The sequence below is a fragment of the Bactrocera latifrons genome, unplaced genomic scaffold (genome assembly GCF_001853355.1).
Source record: "Bactrocera latifrons isolate USDA-ARS-PBARC rearing strain unplaced genomic scaffold, ASM185335v1 scaffold_315, whole genome shotgun sequence".
Taxonomy (NCBI): Eukaryota; Metazoa; Arthropoda; class Insecta; order Diptera; family Tephritidae; genus Bactrocera; species Bactrocera latifrons.
The window spans coordinates 208,813-231,044 of NW_017536797.1; the positions used below are offsets into that span (position 1 = coordinate 208,813).

Here is a 22,232-nt window from a genome sequence, read left to right on the forward strand (position 1 = left end):
TAGCAAAAACACAATGAAATTCGAAAATCTTTGTTTTGTTTAATAATAAAATATATATTGAATTAATTGTAAAAGGTTTATTTTCTTGTTTGTACTTTAAGTGGTAGAAATTAAAAAAAAATACATTCGGCTAAACGAAATGCGCGCACTGTACATATATAGGGACAAAAATAACCATGGTCAGTCCAACACCGCTGTGTTCATAGTTCTCTTGTGTAGAACTACTTTCTGCACTGGCGGCATTCGGCGTTTCAAAATACAACAACAGAGTGGAAAAATCTAACGGAAATTTTTCTTGGAATATGTACATACAGGGTGGCTGATGAAAGCCGTTACCAAAAAAAATTAAATAACTTTTTTTCTATTTAATGAATCTGGTTATTTTTTTTTTATGAAACAAGAATTTGGATTGTCCGCCGCTATCACGCACTGGAGTCCGTAGTTTCGGTTCAAAGAGAGTATAGGCGCACATTTGGCGGCAATCCTGCGAGCAGATGGACCATAATGAGACTTGTAAACAATTTTTCCGAGCATGGAACAGTCAACAGAAGACCTTACCATCGAAACCCTTCAGTTCGAACGGAGGAAACAATCGCTGCTCTAGCTGCTGCCATACAAAACAATCCACGTGTTTCGACAAGAAGCTTATCTGCTCAAATGGGTGTAAGCAGACAGTCATTACAGTCAATTATGCACAAAGATTTGGACTTATTCCCATATAAAATTCAAATGGCCAAGAAACTGAACGCTGCAGACTTGCCGTTCCCTTGGAATTTTGCCAGAAGATGCTTCAAATGGTGGAAGAGGATGGAAACATGTTGAACTGTCTTTTCATGTCTGACGAGGCCCATTTCGATTTAAACGGCAACATAAACAGACAAGATTGTCGAATATGGAGTGCTTCCAACCCACAGATACTCCATGAGAAGGAATTGCATCCACTTCGTGTCACAGTGTGGTGTGCAGTTTCATCACGCTGCATTGTCGGGCCCTACTTCTTCGAAGAAAGCGGTCACACGGTTACGGTTACTGGATACCGTTACTTGAGCATGTTGAGAGAGTTTTCTATCCAGAATTACGCCGAATGAGAATTTCTTGCAAGATGGTGCAGCTCCTCACATAGCCCAACCTGTTATGACAGAATTGCGATGAAAATTTCCCAATAAGCTGATATCCAGARACTCCACATTCCGTTGGCCACCCAGGTCGCCTGACCTTACTGCGCCTGACTTTTTCTTGTGGGGTTATTGCAAACAGGAAGTCTACAAAGCAAAACCAACAAGTTTGAATGAAGTTGCTGCTATTCCTGTCTCAACTCTCCAAGCAGTAATGAACAACTTTTTGGTAAGATGCCGCACATGCATCAACAAGCAGGGGGACATTTAAATTCCATTATTTTTAAAACTAATTAATCTATATTTAATAAAATTTAATGAGCTTTAACATGAATGAAAGAAAAATGAATTCCATACACTGAAAAAAAATTTCAGTTTTTTAATGTAGCAAAATTCATCAACCAACCTTGTATCTATATCATATTCAGACTTTCTATATTCCCAACTAGTATGAAAGCTAAAAATATTGGAGTTTCCATTGGTGATATGAAACGGGTATTTACTAAGTATTGTATAATAATATGTCTCTCTTCCTTCTAAATAATATGTAATCCATATGTATGAAACAATAGTAAATTTTAATATATTTATACAAATGGAACAGACAAATTTTTTATTATTTTCTTCTTCTGTAGCAATTAGTAATTTAATTGTAATCTTTAGCTCTTACTATAATTACGGCTTTCCTTTTCATTTCTTTCAGTTACTCAACTAACGGTTTTAGGGATGGGGCTCGTTGGTGTTGGTTTTGTTTATATTTTGCATAAAAATTGTGAAACCACGATTTGTTGTTGTTAGTAGCTACCGCCGAAACAATGTATTAGTGGTACCGCAATAATTGCAGGATAAAATAGGAGAGCAATGTCCTAAATACGTGTGAAAAGGCATAAATCGCACATTATTAGTCATTACTCATGAGGAATACTCCCGACGGGATATGTTTTACAATCCACGTATATTTTTATACTATTGCAATATATTGCTATAAAGTATCTATAATAGTATTGTTTACCTAATGGTTGTTTGTGTCACCGAAAATTAATCGATATAGATATAAGATTAATATATATAAATGATCAGAATGACGAGCGTCGAAGTTAAACCGAAGTAGCACCTGTTGCCAAGAGATGCGGCGGATTTCGAGGCCGACGTTGTTGTTGGTGTTGATGCTAGTTCCAAGGTAAACGAAATTATCTACGCCTTCGAAGTTATGACTGTCAACAGTGACGTGGGTGCTTAGTTACGTGTGCGAAGACTGTTTGTTTGATGACAGGAAATATTTCGTCTTGCCTTCGTTTACCAGCAGACCCATTTGCTTCGCTGCTTTATCCATTCTGAAAAAAGCAAATCTAACGACGCGGTTATTAAGGTCAATGATATCAATATCAGCCAGTAGCTGTACACTCTTATAGAAGATTGTACCTTCTCTGTTTGGGCCCAATGAACAGTTAAAAACAGCCTCAGATTTACCTTTTGATGACCTTCTTGTGTTACAATTTCAAAATGAACGAAATCGGGTTACAAACACGCCTAATTCTGATATTGCACAATTTAACATCTCATTGGATTCTTTCAATTTTTAGTATATAAATCAATAAGCAATTAATATAACTAGATAAAACTTGGCACGAATACTACCTTTAAAGTATGCATGTCAAATTATTGAGTGAAAACTTTCCCTAGCCCTCATATACCTAATATAAAGGCTTTCGAACTCTGGGGTGTCTTTATACCGAATATATGGGACAATATGTGAGTAATCTTGTCTATCAAGGTGTTTTTCTAATAACAGATATGATAATGGATCTTGTGCTTATAATGAATAAAATCGTGTGAAAACTTGTTGTAGACTCCATATAACAAACAAACCTCATGTACAGGGTGGGTCAAAAGAAACCAAGGGCTGTAAAAGTTTAATAACTTTTCCGTTTATTAATTTTTTTTTTATTTTTTCTTTCAGATCATATACACAACACTTGGAGAATTTATAATGGAGAGGTACACAACTGAACAGAGAACCAGAACATTAGAATTTTATTACTTAAACCAGAGATCAATTATTTTAACGCAAAGAGCATATGGTGATTATGAGTGACAAAGCTCATTTTCATTTGAATGGCTTTGTTAACAAGCAGAACTGTAGGTTCTGGATTTCTCAAAATCTAAGAGCCATTCATAAACGCCAATTACACCCCATCAGGTGTCCAGTATGGTGTGGGATCACATCTAAAAAGGTCATTGGGCCTTACTTCTTCGAGAATGAAGATGGAAGTGCTGTAACCGTAAATGGAGAGCGGTATCTTTTTTACATCCTGCTCTTGAAAACAGACCTGGTATGTGGTTTCAGCAGGACAGAGCTACTGCCCATACTGCCCGAGACACAATGGCACTTTTAAGTTACACCCCTTGGTTTCTTTTGGTCCACCCTGTATCTGAAGATATTACCCCGGATTTGATCTTTGCGAATTGCAAGAGTATGAAATGTGCGCTAATGCTAGAACTTAATGCTTGCTTATTTGCTATATTTTTTGAGCCATTTCCAGATGCGAGAGAGAAAAGAAATCGTTTTACGTCCAGTTTAATTATATTCTGGTCAAAGTGTGTCATAAAAATGAACTATTTGCGGAGAAGCAAACTTTGTTAAAAAACGAAAACCTTATATTTAGATACGTATTCACACATAATATACATGCACATACAGTCCACGAAATAAGTATAGTGTACAAGCTAAAAATCTCTTCTATTCATCTTAAAATTTCAGTATGATTATTTTTTATGTTATTTATTAATGGAATAAACATCGAGAATTCTTTTCATAATGTTTTAAAACAAAAATTACTTCTTATAAATAAAATAATTCAAAAATTCCATTCACTTGATACGAAAAAAGTATAGCGTACAAACAAATGTTTTTTATTAAGTGAAACTTATTCAAAGTATTAATAACTTATATGGTTACCTTTAGCCGAAATAACGGTGTTTATGCGCCTCGGAATAACACCGAGAGCGAAGGGTGGAAATCGGTATTTTCTCCCATTCGGCTTCAATGCACTTCCTTAGATCCCTAATTGTCGACCAAAGGAATAAGCTAGATGTGAATGTATTCTCCAGAGATTTTCCATGGGGTTTAATTCGGAACTTATGGCGGACCAGTCCGTTAATGCTATATTTCTGTCCATAAAAAACGCCTTGTTGCAGTTACAATGTGTACCGCGGCGTTATCTTGTTCCTCACAAAATCGTTCTGGAAACTCTATTAAGACATTGTCTAATAGTTCAGTATAACTCATAGCATTCAATTTATGCGTTACAAAACAAATTGGGGTTGCACCATTGTATCCGAAAGCCCCCCATATCATTAGAGATTCTCCCTGAAAATTTCTCGAATGCCTCGTTTCTAGTGGTCGTCGAATATCTCTCCAATATTTGTCATTGCCGTCGGGACCATCTAAATTACATTTTTTCTCATCACTAAAAACCACTTTTCTCCACTCGTCGTCCCACAATTAATGGTTTTGGGCATTTTGGAGTTATTGGAGTTTTATTCCGAGGTAGCAAATTAGGTTGATTCGCTCGTTTGACATACTGGATGTTAATATTCTCTTTTAAAATCTGCTGAACTCGACGGGTGGATTGTGTTGTAGCTTAATTTTAGCTGGAGAAATGTTTTTACTGACTGTAAGACGTCCACTTCTTTTTGTTGAACTATAAATTTCGAAATTTTTTAAAAAGGAATATTTGGTTTTCTTTTGTGATTTAATTTTTCAGCTATATCCCTTATTCTAGCTCCACATATCTGCATCGTTTGTATTTTAGTGCGCTCAACAAGCGATAAATGAGTTCTTCGAGGCATTTCTAAATTAGTTACTAAATTAAGCTCGTTAGGATGGATTAATATTACATACAGAATAAATGTAACGTCTTGCAGATACGGAATACTTTTCCTTCTTGTACACTATAATTATTTCGGTCTGTCCAATAATAAGTACTGATCAACAATGAACAATTAGGTCCCAATTGCTTACATGCATTCATTTTCAAAAAACGCATGTTTACTTTGATAAATTCCCTTTTTTAGTTTGTATATTATACTTATTTCTTGGGCAGTGAATTAACAGTTGCATGCAATATCGAAAGAATTTTTTAATTACATTTAATATATAAGATCAGTTAGAGAACTTAATATCGGGTGATTTTTTAAGAGCTTGATAACTTTTTTAAAAAAAAAAACGCATAAAATTTGCAAAATCTCATCGGTTCTTTATTTGAAACGTTAGATTGGTTCATGACATTTACTTTTTGAAGATAATTTCATTTAAATGTTGACCGCGGCTGCGTCTTAGGTGGTCCATTCGGAAAGTCCAATTTTGGGCAACTTTTTCGAGCATTTCGGCCGGAATAGCCCGAATTTCTTCGGAAATGTTGTCTTCCAAAGCTGGAATAGTTGCTGGCTTATTTCTGTAGACTTTAGACTTGACGTAGCCCCACAAAAAATAGTCTAAAGGCGTTAAATCGCATGATCTTGGTGGCCAACTTACGGGTCCATTTCTTGAGATGAATTGTTCCTGTCTCTTATACACATCTAGATGTGTATAAGAGACAGGATATATACCGTGGACCAAAAAAGTTTACATACACCTAGTTTTATTAAATTACGTCACATTTATTTGTTTCAAAATTAATATCAAAATATTTTTTTAAAAAAAGAAACGTTTCGTAGTGCGATAACTACACTTTTACTCTTCACGGATTTCGCATAAATTTTCATTTTAGGTCACGGAAAGGATTTATATCCTGCACACCAGGACAATCCATTGTTTCATCAGTCTCTACTCGCCGACCTGCAGTTTCTTTCAATTAATCTTTTTCTTTTATATATTATTTGTGTTTTTTATTCTTAGAATATCAATAAAAAGCATGTAAAATAATTTAATTTTTGATTTTTTTATCGTGTCAAAAATTCCTAAATTTCGGGCTTCTAAACCAGATTAAGTGATGCACTGTATCTACATACATATGTATGTACATTTGTACATTCCCCATAAAAATTTTTTAATTTCACTGCCATCAACATGCCGCTTTTCATCTGCCAAATAATGCCCGCCCACATAAGTAACCTCTTATACTGGCTTCTCTTTCAACGCGTCGATGTTCAATTAAGAGAATTTTGTTTGCACAGTTCTTCAAGTAAAATATAAGGATGGATATTTAAAATGAATATCCTTGTGCGAAGATAGGCGAGAATTGATAAAGAGGAACAAAACGAGATAAGCGAAAAAGCGCTCAAAACTCAAACGAAACATTTGTTTAAATTTTTATATGCTCTGATACATTCATATCTTGGCTACATTTTTTTATATATGCAAATGTTCTCAAGAAGAAAGCATCAGAAATACAAATTGAGCATTTAAATACGAAGAATTCAATTCTGATCTACAAATAATGTGGTAAACACGTAGAGAGCGACACGACAGTGAATTGTAAATGGCGTCGTGAAGCATGCGACTTGAACATTTGTAAGACGGCAGCGACATACAGTGGCCGGCATGTGCATAAAATAACACAGCTGTCCTTTTTGAATGTACACAATTTCGTTTTTGCCATACTAATAATCAATCAATGAAATTTTAATATATCGTTCAAAGTGAAATTTTGTATGCCAAAAAAAAGTTAATAGGTAAATTTATTTGTTTTAAATTATCAGTTGTTATTACAAACGATGTAACAGAGCTATTTTATAGTTCTCTTTGTAAAATAACGTCAGGTTTGCTAGAGCTTTGAATAGTTTTACATTTGCCATATTAGTGGCATCACTTCTCTTGCCTACTGTCGTCGGTAAAATTAGAAATAATTTTAATATAGCGAGTGCGACATCTGATAGCCTGCTGTCGTGTAATCGTGCAGCTGTCTAAATTTCTGTGTCCATAAGAATGTGTGTCTTTTAATATTTAACAGATATCGCTTGGAGTCTGTCTCCCCCTTTGTGTTTGCAGTATAATAAAGAGCACGCAATGAAATGAGAAAAAGAGATAAATGCAATAAGGAGAGAATCTCAAATTGAGTACGACTATTTTCACGTTATAAAGTCATTTAAAGTGCCTATTAACTCAAAAGAATTTCGAATTTGTTTGGAAATATCTAGAAAGGTTTGGCAATTTCCTGCTTTGACGAACATTTGTATGTTGCTTTACTGCTTTAAATTTTAGGAAGCATTGTTTAAAAAACTGAGATTTTGTATATGCTTATTATATTATACTTACATATACTTATGCTATGGTTCTCAGTGAGCTTATTTGCTAACGGTTCTAATTATGCCACACGCTACTTTTCATGCGCCAAAAGTGTACACCCATCTCGATCCAGTTCTAGTTATTGTATTACGAATTTAAATAAAAACTTTAATTTATAGATTTTTAAAAATTTTGGGGCTTTGTTAGCAATGGAGGCATAACGAAAATATTAAATAGTTCCACCCAATCCAAAACATTATTAAATTGGACAATAATAGCAGGATAGTCTTTAGATGACGAAAAAACGGGACAACAAATTTTAGTGCTAATAAGCGGAGAATTTTTTTAACCTGTTTAAGAAATATGTACTATATATTTTATAGGATTTTCAACGTTTGCTTCTAGTTTTAACAAACTTCGAACCAGAGATAAAGAGATGTCCAACTTTGACAGCTAATCGAGTTCAGTAGGTTTTGACCTTTAGCAATTGGAAATGAGCGATGGCCAGATTGAAATCGTACCAAAAAGTCTGTAAACGGAGGGATTTGTTGCATCGTTCAAGACCACTTATAAAAAATGTAAAAAAAAATTAATATTAAGTAAATTTGTTAAATTTAAAGGTATTTGATGAAACATTTTGTAATTTGAATCATCATAATATTATTTTCAACAGAAAATGATTAAAAACATTTAATGATTGAGAGCTAACAAGCTTAAATACTTTTATTGGGTGTTTAAAGGTCAAAAATCAGTTGTTTTGATATACTATAAAAAGATTTAAATAGTTTCTCCATATAATAAATAACCACTATATAGTAGTTTTTATTCGTGCTAAATGTTGGGTGTTTTGATTTAAATGCCCAAAAATTATTATATTGTTCAATGTCTTCATAATGGAATATGTTATAAAAACGCAGCGCTCTCACACTGGAATAAGTTGGGCATCCCATTATTCCTGCTTCGAACAACGACTGCTGACTAATGTTTAACAGGCAATGCAATTGTTGCCGCATTTTGACAAAAATTAACAATATTAGAAATTTATTACAAAGCAAAAACAAAAACGCCCCATTTAGTGTATAATTGGGACGTTCACAACCTGTCTTAAAGCATCGTACAGTCGTAAAATTTTAAATATTTACACTTGTTAATAATAATAATTAGGGTTTTCACATGTCTCTTAAAGTTATAAGTTATAACGATTCGAAAACATAGTATTGAGAATTGTAAACGTGTAAACTCATTTTTGTATGTAATCCAACAACCCATTTTTTTTTAAACAAGCGTAAAAATTTAAAATTTTAAGACTTTACGATTTAAGACAGATTGTGAATACCCCAAATATTATCATGATTTATACCGCATACATACTTACATACATATATTCAATATACAGAAGCTCACAGATTATTTTGTGTACCCTTTTACTAGAAATAAAATGTGAAATATTTTCCATATCTTATTTATTTTAAATAAATCTTAAATGTACATTCAAAGCTAAGTTATTTTACATTACGAACATATACAAAAACATTCAAAGTAATTTCCTCCTGAGTATAATATATACTATACAACAAAAACATAATAACAGGTAAATTAACGTTACAGCTAATTTCATGTGCTTAATGAAACTTAAAAATACATGAATGTTTTTTAGAATTAATTGAAGTTTTTTGTAAATTAATATTTTTTAGCGTAACCTTTTTGCTCTAAAGCCGATCTTAGCCGGGATTGCATGGAACCAACAAGTTGTTTAGTGTATTGTAGAGATACGTTCTCCCATTCCACCACTAGCGCTGTTTTAAGGTCTTGTTGGTTGTTAATATGATGTTTTCTAATGTTTTCTCGAGAACACTCCATAAATTCTCTATTACGTTGAGATCAGGAGAATGTGCCGGCGCTTCTACCAAACTAAACCTGTCTCGAATGTCCAATTTTTCTGCACTTTGTAGCAAACTATTTTCTAGTAAATTTAAATAAATTTAGCTGATGACATATAGCCCCAAACCATAGCGTGTCTTCCGCCATGTTTAACTGTATTAAGTAATTTATGGACAAATAAAAAGGTTAAAAAAAACTTAAGGTAACGTAATCCGTTCACCAAGCGCATTTTTAGTCATATCTACAAGCTTATCACACTACACGTCAAACGTCTAACTTTGAAGCGTCAGAAATTACTCTTTATTGACACTATCAACAAATGTTTGCGGGCATATAATTTCATATGTACCATATACATATATGTACCTCTTGTTCTATCTATATGTCTTAATTATAATTATTATCATACTACTAAACATTTTTAGTTTTCGGTGTTTAAGGTGCATATATAATATTTGAAGAGGTGTCCTCTAATAAGAACAGTTGGCGGTATTGTGTTAATGCGCGGAACACAATGCTCGCGACAGACTGCAGCAGCACGACAGTGAACTGAAAACGGCGTTGTGAATCCTACTACTTGAACATTTGTGAGAGGGCAGCAASATAACAATGGCCGGCATGTACACAAAACAACGCAGTTGTCCATTTTGCATGTTCACAATTTCGTTGTGGCCATACTAATACCTTGCACTTCAATGAAATTTTAATATTTTGTTCAAAGTGAAATTTTTTATGCAAAATATAAGAAAATATGTAAATTTATTTGTTTTAAATTATCAATTGTTATTACAAATGATGTAACAGAGCTATTTTATGCTTTTTTCTATAAAATAACATCAAGTTTGTTAGAGCTGTGAATAATTTTACATTTTACATATTAGTGGCATCACCACTTTACCTCATCTCTCTATCTTCCATTCTACTGTCAACCCTACTGTCGTCCTACTGTCGTTGGCAAATATAGGATCAAATTGAAGTTAGCGAGAACGACAACTGTCGGCCTGCCGTCGTGTAGTCGTGCAGCTATCAAAATAGGTCCGTCCAAAAGAACGTGTGTATTTTAATATTTGAAGTCTGTCGCGAGCATTGTATTCCACACATAATGTAGTGAAATGACAAATGAAATTCTTTTTAAACGAAAATTTCCGTTGTTTTTAAACACACCCCGTCTTTTATGTCTGCCGGCATATAAAAATATTTATCCGCCTTTAAGCATTGTGACTTACATGAGTACAGATTTTTCGATTATTTGTTATTATTTAAATATTGATGCAAATATATTGTGTTCATTCATATTTACTTGGAAATATGAGTAGTCTTACTGAAAACTAAGTACATATATCCTTCTTCTTATGTTTATAAAAAAATTTGTAAAAAAAATTATCTTTATCATATACTCATTAAAATCACTCCATTTGTTTCTAAAACTTTAAAGGATGACATACTATACATACATATGAATATAAGCAAGTTAGTGTTTTTGTTAAGTAGAATTTGGATTTTTTCTAAAGAAATAAACTACTTATTTGCTGCATGTACCATGAAGATATTTACGTACGTACGTATTACTATTCGCTCAAAATATCTACAAATATACAAAAGGTGTTGTTGGGCGTATGGCCATTACATTAAAAAATGCTCAGCTCGGGTGAATTGTGTGTACAAGGGTGAAATACGTGCGCTAGTGCATATACACAGTTTCGCTGGTACATATAGATATTTGCATACATATGTATGCAAGAATGATTGAAAATACATGAAAATATTGATTTCCATGATTTCAAATTTATTACATTTCTGTAACGCATTTCTTTGTACAACATCAACGCATGTGTTGTAAGAAAATGACTAAAGCTAGTGTTAAAGATATATGTAAATAGCAAAATTAAAAATAAGCAATATATAAAAGTAGAAACGTAAGTAGCATTAAATGTTCATATATAATATATATGTATATATTAAATGTAGAAATACATACAGTGCCTCACAAGAGCATTAGGAAAATGTACTGAAATGATGTCGGAAAAATGCAACTTATCACTGATAAAATGAATTACCGGTAATAAATAAAATTTTTTGGGTAAAATTTTTTTTTCGACTTTTGTGATATGATTTTTTCAGTTGAAGTGATTTTTAAATATGTTCTTCAAAATTAAAACTTAATTTTTGAGTTTAAATAATAGCTAAAACTTTAATACAGTAATTAAACAATATATTTTAATAATTATAAAACTTTTGTTAGAATTTCAAGCAAGTTTTCCTTGAAATTAGTTTTCCGATTACTTTTACGAGGCAATATGTATGTACATATCTATATGCATACGTATACAAATATGAGAAGTCAAGTTTTGTGCTGGTTAAACTCCGAAACTACTGACCCGATATTTGTTTCATTTAGCAAACTGTGTCCATCTTGATCCGACTTAAAAAATAGGATTTATCAATTAGGTTATATAATTCATCCTAAATTCAAAGAAAAAAATTAGGGGCATTCTCTTGCTCTTGTAAGATTGCACAATGACCCAAAATGCAAAAATCCTATGCAGAAATATGTAAGGCCAAGAGAGCACCCACTGCAGAATCTCGTGATATATGAACGGCTGATTTGGTAAATTTTTTGAGAATGACTATAGTGAATTGACGCACATTCTGTACTCATTGTTAACAAAAAACGGTAACTAATGTTTATAATTTAAGTAGACATTAAAAAATCTATTTAAAACTTACTTTCCTCAACAAGTTAACGGCGCAATATGTATTTATGTAAAATTACATCTAAAACGAAAATAAACATATGTATGGTCTGACTAATTTTACAGCCATTGCAAATAATTTTCTGAGTGTGTTGGTTGTTGTGGCGATGCACCATGTGGAAAACGTTGCAATTCGTGTACCGTGCAAGGGTTTTGCAATAGCAAGATTATTATTGTTATAAATTTCAGCAAAATGTCAAATGCCGAGCATAAAATAACTTTAACAATCACTTGAAGCATTGCACAGAACAATGGAAGATTAGATTAAACTTTGCAGTGGTACTGGCGAAAAAAACTTTTGATCATCAAAAAAAAAATTTCAGAACTATGATTTTGACCTTAAAGCTTTAATTAAGCTTGTTACGATATTTGTAACACCCAGTAAAAAACGTTGGAGATCCTATAAAATATATATATGTATAAATGTTTAGCATGATGGGCTGAGTAGATGTAGACATGTCTGTCGTTCTGTCTGTATATATACATATATACTATATACGATCTAGTCAATCCGACAAGTGGTGAGAAAATGATGGATATTATAGGGAATGATAACTTATATAAAAACCAGAAAAACGCTAACTTCTGATGCGCCTAAGTTATAATATCTTTCACATATATAAAATATATACTAAATTTCGTAAAAATATCTTGTCAAATAATAAGTTTTCTATACAAGGACATGATTTTGTTCATTTGTATGCTAACTACATATGTATATGCTATAGTGTTCCAAAATTGGCGGTTCCGACAAATGCCCAGCTTTCGGAAAAAAATATGTGTGCAATATTTCAGAGCGTTAGCTCAGAAACTGAGGCTAGTTCGGACAGATGGACATGGCTAAATAAACTCAGCTCGTCACGGTGGTTATTTATATACATGCTATATAGTATGTATTTACATTAAAATTTTGTATTCGTGCAAAACATTTTTTGCTTGGAAAAATTACTTTAAACATTTACGTATACGAAGAAAGGTGTTCCACTATAAAAATAACTATCCGACCCAATGCCTACTATTTTCTCAGCATTTCTATAAAATTAAAATAACGAAGAAATAATTGTTTATAATTTTTAATCCCGATGTATCGATTCGCATAAGCGAAAAAATGTTAATTCACAACAATTTCTTTTTTAATTTTTAATTATATTCAGGGGATTAAAATTTAATCCTTTTGTTGGGATTAACGGTTTAAACAAATCATTATGTACATACATACATATTAAATGTAGACATTTTAAAAGCAAGAAAAAATAATAAAATGGAAAATATAAAAACATGAGTATAAAAATATAAAATTACTTGGAAGCGAATCCGATTCGTCCGAGATTTTCATTAATGTGCATGCGTATTGCTTTCTCTCTCACACAAAATCTTGTGGAGCACTACTAAATCTTTTTCGTCGCTCATTCGCCTCACATTTGCACACTCATTCGTGTACTAAGGAATTATTTCTAGAGTTAAATGCACATATGCATGTATTTACTATGTAGTTTGGTGGTGGGGAGATTTATGAAACAAAATTGGTTGATGGGCGGGTTTTGAGAGTTTAATTTTTGAGCGGTATATATATACATATACATACATATGTGTATATACATATAAAGTATTTATTCATTTTGCTTATATGTTTGCTAATATAATTTTTGTTTTAAATAGTATGTTGAAGTTACAAAGAATTTTTGATTTATGTTTCTAAACATACGAAGTCGTTTGCAAATGTAAATTGATATGCAATTATTATGCAAATAATTAATTTTTCATTAAGTCATTAATATGTGATTATACGCTCCCATATATACATAGTGTATGTGCATTCAAATTCTTCATAACCAGGCACCCACCGTCGCGGAGTTTTTGTCCGACTATAGGAGCTTTCTACATACGGGGCGTGGCAAAAATTTTGGTTTAAAATATATCCTTAGGGTAACAAAAAAGAACGGAAGTTGTAACTGATTAAATATTGTGTATTTTACGAAATATCTGTATTTAGGACAGGCAAATACATGTATACATACATAGTGGTAAAAGAGGTGACCAAAAATGCTAGAATTATTAAAGTTAAAAATGTTAGCCAAACGACACAACATCAATAAAAATTACAACATATATATTTCTTAAATTGAAAAAAAAGCTCTGCGACTCTGAACTATATTTCTACTGAACTAATGAATGCAAGCCAATGACGGTCAGAGGAAATTAAAGAAAATTATCACATTAGCTTGTCTCTGTTAAGCCCCGTGAACAAAAGGCGCCGGCGCAAGTCAATTTATTTTGCTCGCTGTAATCTTTTAGAATTCATATGAAAACAAATATTCATTGAAGGAATATGATAGTTGTCGGAATCGAAATTGAAACAATAAAAATATAGTAAGTGTCATGGATTCAGATATTATTGGTTTGATGTTCGATATAAAAATTTTATCGGTTGTGGGTGTATCGGAAACCAATTTTATCAGTAACACGGTAAGAAGATAGTTTCTGATAGATTTGAAATGTATGTTCAGTAATTAAATTACTTTATAGTAACAAATTAACTTTATTTCTCTATGGAAAACATAGGATGGCATAACAATTGCCATAATAATTAAGTTCATGAACAGTGAATGAATGAAACCCATATACATATATGAAAAGGATTTACAAAACATCCATATTCTGTCAATAATGTGATATAAATTTTTTGCATAAGCATACCTGCAAATGCAAGCTAAATTTCATTTGCTTTCTTCCTCTTATAAAATAAAAACTGAATTGAGATAACTCATCGTAAACTCGAATAGACTTTATACAGAATTTAAATTTTTTCAAATGCTTTGATATTTATTTATTTGCAATTTTTGTCATAATAAGAAACAGCTAATTTGAATATTGGTTTTGATTATGTTCGAATATACGAAATTAAAATTGCATTCTATGAGACCATTGAAAACGAGAACTGGTTTGCTGACAACTAAGCAAATCTGTCAAGGTTTTCACAACACCCCTGATTATATCTGTTATGTTTACATAAAAAACGTGCCTATCTATAAAGGGATGTATGATTTTAAGTCTACGAAATAAAGTTATTTTTTAATACACATATGTAGCATATATGTACGTATATTTACATTGCAAGTTTTTTTGTTACATAGTAAATAGTCTGTCTACAACCACTACACCACTTTTCTGTTCTCCACGTACATACATATGTATTTAGCCAATCCAATAATTGCATTTAATTAGTTATCGTTGGCTATGCTTTGTCTTACACGTTTTTGAGTGTAGTAGCGCTTAGTACATTGTTTCTGAGTTGCTTTGTTTTAGCTCATGGGGTAAAACAAGAGAGAAAATGAACTTTATGTTAACCAAGCATTATTATACACTTGCTATACGTTAACCCTAGTATAACCAACCATTTACACCTCTCAAAGTTTGCTTGTGATGCTTCTCTTTAGTTTTTCCAACGATTTCATTCTGCAAGTGTGTTTGACTCTTCACTCTACTCGATCTGATTCGACGATGTTCATTTGTTGCTGTTTATCGTACGCCTGCTCCATTGTAGTACAGCGTGGATGTAAACATATAAATATACTTACGCTTCTCTTATTTATAAGTAGCGTGTAGTATATACAGCTTTGATGCAGTACAATATGTGTATACGTATATGTTTACTATTGTATTGAGCATAATATGGGTGTGTATTTGGTAGAAATGCGGCTTAATGTATTGATATTTGTGTAGATATTTATGTCTATTTAAACATTCGTGCATGAATTTATGTATAGAGAGCACTTGTTCTTTATACGAATTCGTTTGACTTTGTTATAACGATTATTGCGTACGGCTGCAAGTGTGACGGTATGCTATGAAATGCTTTGCCGGGGGCTTTTTACAACCAATTAGAAAAAAGAGTGCGGGCACTAATTAACCACCTATCCAGTTTTTTAATTAACCAATAATAAGACTGCAATACAAATGAGTGTTTTAGGATAACATTTAGATGAAAACACTAATTTTTTGGATAGGTAAATACTAGGAAAAAGAGAAATCGCAGGAAAATAACGACAAAGCTTCCATGTACACATTAATTGTAATTATATTATTATATTGTATAAGTATATATTATATATATGTATTTGAAAGTATGCACACGGATATATATATACTATATATATGTACATGAATATAGCGATGTTAAATGTATATTATAGAACAGAGTTTAAATTTGTTCTTGTGTACGCGAATATTATTTCTATTTATGTACATACATACATATGTACGTATGTTCATGTGATTGCATGTATTAGACCAACCAATAAGGAGTAACTTAGGTGCCAAGTTTGCATCTCTATAGTCTTTTTACTCAGGCCGCGTTGCAAAGTATAGTTACACACACTCCTGCGACTTGTTTTTTGATATACTGTATCAGTGCAGTTACTTGCCGGATGAATCATATTTGTAACGTTAGATAGGGTATATCATTAAAATGAGTTGTAAGACAAATGCTCAATATCGGGTATAGTCCGACTGCTTAAATTTTTTGTAAGCAACTAAAATATGTATATTTCTCTTTATTTAATCTAAAAGTATTGGGAAAACTTTAGAATACCGTCCCAGGATTTCGGAAATAAAATGGGTATGGTCGGATAGAGGAGGTTCTCCGAATCAAGAATGTATGTACATATGTATATAGTTATAGCCGCAGGAAACTAATAGTCTTCGAAATATTTAAAATAATCAGTGCTACCTTATCGTCATCTTTTGTAAATGAACTAAAAGAAATAAAGAAAATAGATTATACCCAAAAAAATATTTTTGCAGTTACAGCCAATGGGGTGTGTCAAGTTCGACCGCGCTTCAAAAAAATAACCCTGGTCGGTCCAACACTGGAATCAAGTTTTTGAATCTCATTATTGTTGGTTAAAACGATTGGTCATTCTCTTAGAGACACGGTGTGTTACCCTTCAATTAATTTCTCTATTTTGGCTTCTTTCATTGAATACATTCATTGGTAGTTGCAGCAATCTTATTTGCCCCATCTGTGGTAATTGCAATTATAGTAAATCGAAGAACATTCTTGTCATACACAGAACTTGGTTGAGACATGACTTTTGAAAGAAAACGAATTTAACAGAACCAATCTCAAGATATAGTTTACAAATCATAGTGGCAATAGTTAGTCTAAGTATATTGAATAATGGGGATTTATTTTACATAAAGTGAACAATTTATTTCTTTTTAATCCACCGGATTATTTACAGTAATGAATAGAACTATTGGCGACGTAAGATACTTAAATTTTAGCACTGTTTTTATCTCTTATAAAATAGGATTTCAACAACAAAAAAGTCTACAGTTAGGACGAGTAATTATCAAATATATTGCCTATAATTTATTTATACCATATATTTATCATAATTATATTATTTATTTAATAGTAATCTTACAGAGAAAAAAATTTATTGGCATACTCAACGAAAAAACAGAGGAAACAAAAACCAAGTTAACTATATATGACATTAATATTTTGTAGCCAAGCCCTTTTGCTTAATGACTCTTTCCAGCCGGTTTGGCATTGATGAAACCAATTTTCCTTCAGTTTTTTCGTTTCTGTCGATATTTTGCCATTCCAACACTAGTGCGACCTTCAACTCAGCTTTTGTTCATATTGCTCGCTTCATAAGTGCCTATCTAGTTCTTCCCATAAATGTTCTCTACGGTTTAGATCGGGCGGATGTGTTAATGTATGTTCAATGTGGAGTGCCACACTACATACGTTCATCATAAGCAGTATGCTCGTCCTCACTGTATGTTCTTTCTTGTTTAAAACTTATTTTACAAGTGGTAAAAAGCAGTGCTAAAATTAAAGAATCTTGCTGTGCCAATAGTACTGTTCGCCACTGTTTATAGATGCGAGCTTACCATTATCTATACTTTATATAAGTTTAAAACTATCGACATCGTTCTTTGTTTATAAATATACGATATACGATGTTTCGCATATTAATAATATAACAAAATAAATACATATGTATGTTAATGTACATATTGCATAAATTCAAGTGTAACGCTTATAAGCAATACGGTATAATTAATTATATTTGATTTAGTTGTTAATATTGTTTTTTATACTCTTGTAACCAGTTGACACAGAGTATTACAGTTTGGTTCACCTAATGGTTGGGCCTATCAACCAAAAATTAATCGCGATATTTATATTGGGCTATAAATGTATGTATATATAAAATTAATCAGGGAGACGAGTAAAGCTAAAATCCTGTCTGTCGGACCGCCATAAGCCGAAAGCCTATAAAGTGTCATAACTAGGTGTCGCAGTAGCCATGTGCACCCGTGGGCAGAAAATGTTGAAAAAGTGGGCGTGACCCCGCTCTCTAATAAGTTTAATGTATATATCTCCTAAACTAAAGCTTCAACAACCAAATTCACCCCCTGCGAATATTAGAAGAACTTCTACTGATAGTGTGAAATCGGATGAAAACCCCGCTCAGTCCCCACATAACGGTACTGTTCAAAACAAAGTGCGATAAATTAAATAATATAAAATACGCCAAAGACATTAAATTTTATCACCGAGAGGAGAGATCTTTATGGGAGCCCGTGTGAAACCGATTTCAGCAAAATTTAGTACGTGGCATTCTCAACAGTCTTATGTCACATTATGAAAATGGACGAATTCGGAATTCCTTTTGATTCTTTTACTTACCAGTACACAAATCATGAAGAAATTAACATAACGGGAATAAACTTTGCACGAATAATTCTTTCAGTATATCCCATCTTATGACGAGGTTATCGATTCAGAATTATGGCTGTATAGGTAATATTCCCGTGGCCTATTCCGTTTTTTCAACACCCTAGCGCTACTATTTCCAACATATATGTATGTATGTACATTGCAATTTGAGTTATCTTTTATTTTTTTTTTATTAAAGCTTACATAATAAACAAATTATTAAATAAACTAAAGTACGCAGCGCTAGCATCAAAGGCTTTCGGCTGAGTTATCTATCGTTAAAATTATATAGAAAACCTGAATATTCCTTTGATGAGAGCTACAGTAGAAACCAGAAGTAATATTTTTCCTTAATATTTACGAACAAGTTGGCTTAAAAAATAATAATTCACGAAATTCAATTAAAACGTTCAATATTTGAAATATATTTAGAGATTTTCCTTCAATGTAAAGAATCGGAAATATAAATTAAATAATTGTTAAAGTCAGTTACTTAATAAAGGCTATCTAAGCCTCATACAGAGATTCGACTGAAAAATGCCTATAATAGTTGGCAGTAACTAACACAAGGTATCTACCTGCATAAACTTTATGAAACTAGGGAAGACGAGCACACATTATACGTACTATATAGACAATTGCGTTATTTTCTCAATTTCCATTAAATGTTTTGCTTTAACACCGAGGTCAAACGCTCAATAAGTGATAACGGCATAAGGTATCTTAAAAGTATAAATTTGTGATAAGTATTTTGGTGATTTGGTATTGTTGGTATAATAGAAGGCGCCAAGTGGGCTTCTGCTCTAACTAGCAAGTCCACAAACCTTCTAGTGGACACCCAAGCGCCAGTTAAGACTTTCATAACCCCAATACGAAGTTTCTTTGCGTTAGGTTATCAATGCAGGCAATAACTAGAATTTTAGAACTCATTCATGCGTCAAAGCTAAAAATCTTGACGGATGCAGTTGTCGAAGTTATGTAGAGCAGTCTCAACAAATTTGTATAGAATCGACCCTATTCTAAAAGTGATTTCACTTGGACAGCTTAGAAAGCCGGTCTGTTGTGGTTCCTAAAACTCCTTTATAATTTATGATAAGGTCCTCACAGATCGAGGAAGGGCTTTGGGCATACACAAATCTGTTAAGACTACTCTATATAACTTTTATAACCTAACCTAACTCCTTAAAACATGACAAACAAGTGTATTAGGAAATTAACCGAAAAAATAAGTGCAAACGTTCAAGAAACTAAAACCACTTTCATAAATAATACATTTCTAATATTATATAAAATTGGCATGACATTGAACATGCTCCTGGGTATAAATATACATATTTACTGCACTTAAAAATGTATTTGCAACAATCATAAGTATACACATACCTTACACTACAGACTTTGACCACCTAAATTGGGCTAAATATTCACCTCGAAGATCACCTTGATTTTACGAGTATTTATTTGTTTTGATAGTAGTAATTTTAAAGAAGGTTCGTGAAGTTGTATTTGACTATAATTTAAGTCAATAATCAAATGCTCCAGAAATAAACGTTTAAAAGAAAGAACTTAGCATTTTGCAAATGCATTATTTTCCATAATTGCAAAATATTTTTATTTGTAAGCTATGCATAATTGAACTTACCAGTTAGTGACAAGTGTTCGACGTCAGATTGAACACGTTTATGCAGTTTTGTAGAAGCTTTGAACATTTTCTGGAAAATGTGATTGCGTAAAGTTCACGTTGACCAACTGCGTTGCTTGTGTAAAGGTTAATTCATCTAACGATCTTTTAACTCTCATTACTATTCAGTCAGAGAACAATGAGAAGACTTGAATAAGCTTATTGCTGCATCCATTCGCTTTGTACTCGTTGATAAGTTTTTGTTTATTATTTCACGCGCTTTGTACTGTTATATTTTAAATTTTTTGTTTTTGTGACCTTATTTTTCATACTACTTATACTTAATTATTTTATATACAAATTTGATCATTTCTTTAAAGTTTAGTAATTATTAAATAGGAACTTTATTTTTAATTGTCCTTAATGAAGGAGCATATTATATAGCAGTTTATTAGGAGAAAATTATATTATCAAAATGTGACAAGAACAAGTGATATGGTCCTGTAAATAAGTGTGATATAATTACGTATCAAAAGTATATATACATATGTGCCCAAAATGTGAACAATATTTATTTTGACTCATATTTTACAATAAGTTTAAAATAAATTTTTCATAGCACTTTGTAACTGTAACTATTTTAACTATCGCGGTCATCAAACTATGAGATGTTATCTGAATAACACAAGAGTGTTAATATGTACATATATAGGTATTTTAACAAAAATATCAAGGTATAATTCAAGAAATTAAAACCTTAAAAAAATTTGAGTTTTTAAAGTTTTACGAGGGTATTAGTCTCCAATTCGGAGGCCATCTGTAACGGCAGCAGTTGCGCGTAACGTAAAGACCGTTTTGATATATCACAGAAATAAAACACCATATCTTAAATTTTTTTTATAAATAATTAATTTGTAGAAAAAACTTAACTTCATCATTTGTTCTAGAAACTAGCTATAAATATCTAATAACTAAAAACCAAATTTAAAAACAGTTTTATTCATGACTGAAACCGTGAATGAAATAATTGTGATTCGTGCGATTATAAGTGCGCTGGGAGTAACGGAAAACTGTTTATTAAACAGGTAGTGAAACTAAGACAAGCTGCTTCGGACATGATAATCAAGCGATTAGAATTATTGAAATAATCAAAATACTATCGCTTATTCGTCAGAAGACATGTTTGTTTGTTCGTTGGAGAGTAACTTTGCATCTCGGCGGGCAAAAGTTTATGGCATACTAATCTATATCTGAACATTTGTTATCATAGCATAATCATTTGCGAAATGTCGTCGATGAGGCAGTTTGAAAAGGCTTAATGAGATTCATAAAGCAGACAAAAATACTGGGTTCATAAACTTATGGAATTAAGATATATTTATGATTTGGAAAGCACAGCTCCTAAAATATATTTATGGGAGGAAGGACAGGATTTTAACAATTTTTGCAGAATTACTATTGACCAATTTGATGATGTTATTGCAAAGAGAATACAAGTATATTATAATATAATTTACATTTGAGTTACTAATTGAATCAAACTATTTAAATTCATATATTAATATAGCCATAAAAGGTGGGTTCAGGTTTCGCGCTATTAAATTTAAAATAACCGGAATGAAACTGCCGTGGGAATATATGTACATAGGTAAATATGTCGGTATGTTGCCTCTTCGAAATTTTCAGGGAAATGAAAAGTTATTTGTAAAGTGACAGTTCATTGCACGCAGTAGTTAGTATTAACCACGCCCCAAATATTGCTTTCCATAAACAGTATGGAGTCTCCACAGGCAATACGTACAGCAATACAGTTAGTATACCATAAACGTTTGCCTGTCGAGATGCCTCGTAACGAAGACATTTATTGCATTTCGTTGCACTCATATATGATTATCTA

At 32.2% G+C, this 22,232-nt stretch overlaps 1 protein-coding gene across 4 annotated transcripts in view; it reads right to left on the reverse strand.

Annotated features, from left to right (window-relative positions):
• Positions 1-20,657, reverse strand: part of LOC108970907 (zinc finger protein 2) — a 196,398-nt gene extending 175,741 nt beyond the window's left edge. For all 4 annotated transcript variants that reach the window (XR_001993510.1, XM_018936618.1, XM_018936617.1 and 1 more), the window contains exon 1: positions 20,357-20,657. The gene's annotated coding sequence lies outside the window, so the exon portion shown is untranslated. The remainder of the gene's footprint in view (positions 1-20,356) is intronic.
• Between the last annotated feature and the right edge of the window lie 1,575 nt (positions 20,658-22,232).